Genomic DNA, 6,090 nt, shown 5'->3' on the forward strand with positions numbered 1-6,090 from the left:
AGAAGGTATGGACATGCAGGTGCACACAGTGTATAGCAACTTACCTGTCAGTGACACAAAACTAAAAGAAATCAGAGCAGAGACTGAGAAAGACACACAGCTCATGCTACTGATAGACACGATCAAGTCAGGCTGGCCTGAGGAGAGGAGAAGTTGTCCTCAGAGCATAGCCGAGTACTGGAATCACAGAAGTGAACTTTCTGTGATGAACGACATCATATTCAAAGGGGAGAAAATCATTATCCCTACCCCACTGCGCACAGAAATGTTATCCCGAATACATGCAGGTCACATGGGCATGGAAAAGTGCAAGCTGAGAGCCCGTGACATTTTATTCTGGCCCGGGATGAACAAGCAGATAGAGGAGATGATTGGAAAGTGCCCCACCTGTCTCACATACAGACCTTCTAACACTAAAGAGCCCATGATGTGTCATCAGATCCCAGATAGGCCATGGCAAGCAGTGGCTACGGATCTGTTCACTTGGAACAACAACAACTACATCGTCACTGTAGATTATTACAGCCGTTACTTCGAGCTGGATAAGCTACACAGCACCACGGCATCCGCCGTGATTCACAAGCTGAAGGCAGCCTTTGCCAGGCACGGCGTTCCCCAGACTTTGTTTTCTGATGGTGGCCCCCAGTATAGCTGTAGGGAATTTGAAATCTTTGCCAAAGAATGGGAGTTTACGCATGTCACTAGCAGCCCATACTATCCCCGCAGCAATGGCCTCGCCGAGAAAGCTGTGCACATTGCCAAGTCACTCATGGAAAAAGCCAAAGCAGATAAAAGAGACCCCTACCTCAGTCTTCTCGAATACCGTAACACACCCGTGGACAACTTCAAAACACCAGCCCAGCTGTTAATGAGCCGTCGCCTACGCTCAATCCTGCCCAACACACACCAGCAGCTTCAACCAGAGGTCGTCAGCCACGGTGATGTCTACGCCAGGAGAGTCCAACAACAGCAGCATCAGAAGAAGTACTACGATCGATCAGCCCGCCCGATGACATCGCTACAGCCAGGACAAAGCATCCGACTCCAGCAGCATGGCTACTGGAAACCAGCAGTCGTCATCAAGCCAGCTGATACGAGCAGATCCTACCACGTACGTACCACCGAAGGACGGGAGTACAGACGAAACAGATTCCACCTACTAGACACAAATGAAGCACACAGTGATGAGGTGAGCTCAGATGAACATTACACCACACCTCATGCCCCACAGGCAGCAGGTGACACCACACCTCCCACTGGGACTGTCCCTTATCAGACAAGATCTGGACGTACAGTCAAACCTAGAAGTGTTATGGACTTGTAGGTAAAGTCACACAAGGACTGAGTCAGTTTCATGACATTAAGGCATTGTATAAAAATAAAAAAAAATAAAAAATAAAAAAGGAAGAAAAGAAATTGAGCCTGTAAAATGTCATTGATTGTATGGACACTGAGTCATATTCGATTGTTGTGGACATTTTTGATTGTGCTACTTTGAAAGTATTATGTTGCATACAAAAAGAAACTTGAATGTATGGTTCTGTATATTGCATTTTGGTTTACAAAGATTTCTGCCTACTGATAACTGAAATTGAATATTTCTTTGCACTGGTTACAGTATGTATTTTTGAAGTATTGCACTATGCTGTTTGGTCTACAGTATCCTATTTGCCATGAAGATTATTTTGTTTATTGAGGCATTTCACCTAGAACTATACTGCGTAAGTTTTTCAAAAGAAGGGGGATGTAATATTCTCATAGAATATGCTTGTACTTGGTACTATACTACCACCTAGCGTCTGTTTATTATAGCAATTGTGATTGGTTGGTACAACGCACGTAAGGGGTGTGTCCCCAGGTACAGAGTCAGTCTGTGGAAGTCAGCCTTCCTGTTTACATGTTATGTACATCGGTCTGGAATAAAGCCTATACTAAAGCACGTCGTCGTCCTGGATATTATTGTACATATTGTGCAACCCTTGTAGAACACAAGACAGGGTGTTCGATGAGAACGTTTTAGGTACATGTATAAATCATTATGCTGGTCTCACACCAGGGGAGGGTGGATCAAGTGTAGATAAGTGTGCGACCCCTCGTCATTCGCGTAAATTAATTTTGTGTACTATGTGAAACATAGGTTAATGTTTGTCACGAGAACTAATATATCTATTTTACTCTGTAGGATTATGAATATTGGTCGACTTGCATTCACAAATTATTGCTTTTCGGGGATATGTTTTTCATAAATTATTGTACGTGTGGTAGACCATTAATCGATAAAAATGGTTGATTTAAGCAATCACAAGAGCTCATTCGTCTGCTAGACAGACTAAGTCGACTATTAAACTCAACCCAGATATGTGATTATTTTCTGTGGTCTCATTAAAAGCTGCAAGAAGCAGCCCTTATCTTATTTTCCCCTCTCACTGCTCCGGCAGTGAAAATGGAAACAAAAATCTTAAACTCAAACCTCTGTAACCATATTTTGACCGTTCTAGTTCCATCCCTCGCCACATGTATGGGTATGTCTATATATATAGACATATCCCTTAAATAATAAGTTCTACATTTTTTTTGATTTTCTTTAATGGTCTTTCTTACACTCCATTTGACTACATTACCCATAATTCATTCAACAGGAAGTATCAGCTTCTCTGCCACGTGACTTTACCACGTCACTCCTACAGATTCCATTACATTCAATACTTATCAGGGTCACTCCTACAGATTCCATTGAATTCAATACTTATCAGTGAATATTACATTAAATACATTACAATATTATAATATTCTTTATACTATTCTTTGGAAACATTTTAATGATGAATAAGAAGAATTATTTTAAAGTTTTAAAGATATTTGATCATTTTTGACTAAACTTGTAGATCTGCTGTTTTATTTTTTTTCAAAGTCTGTGTGTTTTCTTTTCAATCTATTTTGGTGTACTTTACCTAACTCTAATATACTCTTCAGAACAAAGATGTTTATTCCTTATTTTTCATTGTTATATTTTAATTTTAAATATTTTAATTATAACTTTAAAAAAAAAAATGTTTGAAATTTTATTTTTTCATTTTTTCTTTTGATTTTCAGTCTTTCTCATCAACAAATTCGTCCTCTGACACACACTATATTACAGATATATGGGTGTCAAATAGAGGGGAGTTTGATGAATACCTGATTTAAATATGATTTGATTTCAATGTTTAATGTGCTTTGTTTGTCTTTGTTTCATTTTAGAACGAGAATGTAAGCCACTCCATTAATCCAATTCCTGGACAACAATAATGTCACAATACCTGCTAATTGTGACATACAGGGCTAAAACTTTAATTTTATTCCAAACTGTTTTAAACTCTGTTTCATACTATAGTCAACTGTAGGTCTCATGCCAAACAGTAAATTTGATTTCCATCTATCTTACAGATTTCAACTAATGTCTTGGATAGATGTTTGATGCCCCCATGCCTACATGATGCAATCGGGAAGTATTTCTTGAGTTTTAAGACCATTCCACGTGAGTTTTTCCCTAAATAAAGTGTAAAATGATGTAATAAATACAGGTATCAGGAGTGTACCGTTCCATTTTTCAAATACTTGGACCTACAGGTCAACTTGTTAAATAAAGCACTGGACCGCAGCTTCACAACGAGGAGGGTAACTTTTTCTTTTTCTGAACGTGTCCAGAATCGTCTTTGACAAAGTGACGTAGGTCTCTTGTCAGATTATTTGAAAACTTGTCAGACTGGTTAGTTTTCTCTCACTCTATCAACAAAAACGGGCTAAGGGTCATTAACGGTGCTAAAATTGATTAAATCTAAACATATTTTGAAAAGGTTTGTTTGGGACAGTACATTAGCTGAGATTTTTTTGAATTATAATAAAGTTATTTGCAAATTGCAAGGGGAAACTTTGTTGTGTGGTGTCTTAAAATGTCATGAAATATAACCATGTTTTGCTTCCTAATTGAATAAAATAACCATTATATACAGTCCTTTTGAAGTACCATTTTGAATTAATATCTGAATAAATTATACAGTCCTTTTGCAGAAGTACAAATGTGTATGTTATCTGAATAACTAAACCAATCCATTTGCCCTTAAGTCATTTGAAATCTCTGTGTCCTTACTTAGTCACTGTAAGATTTGCCTGTCTGTGTCTAGTTTGGTTTGAATAAAGTCACAAGGTACAATCAGCTTGCCCTTTGACCCTATCCAAATCATGATAAAGAGGTAGGCTTGATAGAAATATTTTAATTAATCATAATTTGTCTAAGGTCCTAAACCTGCTTTAAATGTCAAATTAATGTAATAGCTGTCATATTGGCCTAAATTCCATCATGTCTATTCTCCCTATTTTCTTCTGTCTCTGTCTATGCAAGGTCAAAATAGTTACAGGCCTTTCTGTGGTTATCTATTGTTTTAAGAACACCATATCTCGGTGTTCTCCTCCAATGCATAACCCTTCTCACAGTTTCACGAAGTTACCTCTGACCAGTGACAGGTCAGAGCCGAGGCCAACGTGTTGTTCGAGACATGTCGACGCTGTTTGTTCAAAGATAAACTGTCACACCATCTTCATCATCTACCATCCTCATCATCATCTGACGATGACGTACTCATCACTATCCACCAATAGCAGGACTACACCTCTGACGGCTGGACGCTTGATGTATCTTCAATGATGTCATATGTTTATGTTACTGGACCCTGTTAAAGACCAGTGCTTTCTCTGTTTAATGGCAGAGAGACGACGACCGATGATGCCTACCATTCCTGTGATACTGTAACCTTCCACTCTCTCTGTCTGAATACAAGATCTTTCATTACACCCAATGGCTGCCTGTGTCCTGAGTCTGGTTTTTCTTTATCGCCTTTTATGAAAATGTTCTAATACTTATATGAATATCGATGTGATGTTTCGCCCTGTATCGATATTTATATATTTGGTTGATAGGGAAAAAACCTACTTTATCAATATATATATATATATATATATACTCAACCTTTTTTGTATTTATTTAAAATAAATACAAATACTGCATATAACAAAATAAATTATTTTGTTATATGCAGTAGGCCATGCGGGCCCCCAATCTACACTGAAAATTGTATGTTATTTAACTCTGAGAGTGTACAAATGGAACTAAGTGGACTTGTAAGGGTCCATTTGGTTCCATTTGTAGTGGAAAAAGTATAAGCAATAGCAGATCTACACACTCACACCGCATCGTGACACATGAGCTTGTAGATCGGCTATTTTACCTATATTTGAAATAGGGCTTATGTGGTCAATTCATAATATACGTTCGTCCCTTCCCAGACATGTAGTGGAGTAAAACATGTGTCCGTTATAAAGTGTCTTTATGTATAAAGACAGCTGCTATCCAGTGTGAGTGTTTATGTATAAATACAATTTATAACTGACGTAGTTAGGATTTGATTTGATTTTGGTAAAAGATATACAAGTAAAATCACAATACAACTTAAACCCAGGATAACACATTAAAGCGTAATGAAACACTTGTTTCCAATGTGGTCCTGCAATGATAGTTATACTGTGCTGTACTGCTGAGCTTATAGTTATACTGCACTATGACCAGCACTTATAACAAGTCATACACCTTCATAAAGTTGTTACAGATAAATATAAACATAATGAGTGTTATGAAGCCTTATTCAGTAAGTGCAAAATCAACGCATTATCCATGCGATTATAATGCATTATAGACCCAACCTTTAAGGAAAGTGTCACCAAATAGGCTAATCAAGTTAAGTACATATGCTCAAATAACGTACCTAAGTACAATACTAAAGGAAACGCACTTAATTACTGTCTACCACTGGTTCTAATCCAGGCCAGGAACACCAGGTGGAGTAGACACACAGCAAATGGATATCAAATATCTGAATACTGAATTAAGCAACTTAAAAACTGTCCAGGGTGCTCACAAAAGCCTGAGTCGTCGTTAAAATGACCGCAAACGTGTTTGAAAGTGAAATATCCCTTTGAACCTACTAAATTAGTAGTTGAGGCACCATCTTTAAGTTCATAAAGTAAGCAAAAAATAAGCCCATCGAGCTGTATGTC

Source organism: Gymnoscopelus microlampas, assembly GCF_963454915.1.
Source record: "Gymnoscopelus microlampas genome assembly, chromosome: 5".
Taxonomy (NCBI): Eukaryota; Metazoa; Chordata; class Actinopteri; order Myctophiformes; family Myctophidae; genus Gymnoscopelus; species Gymnoscopelus microlampas.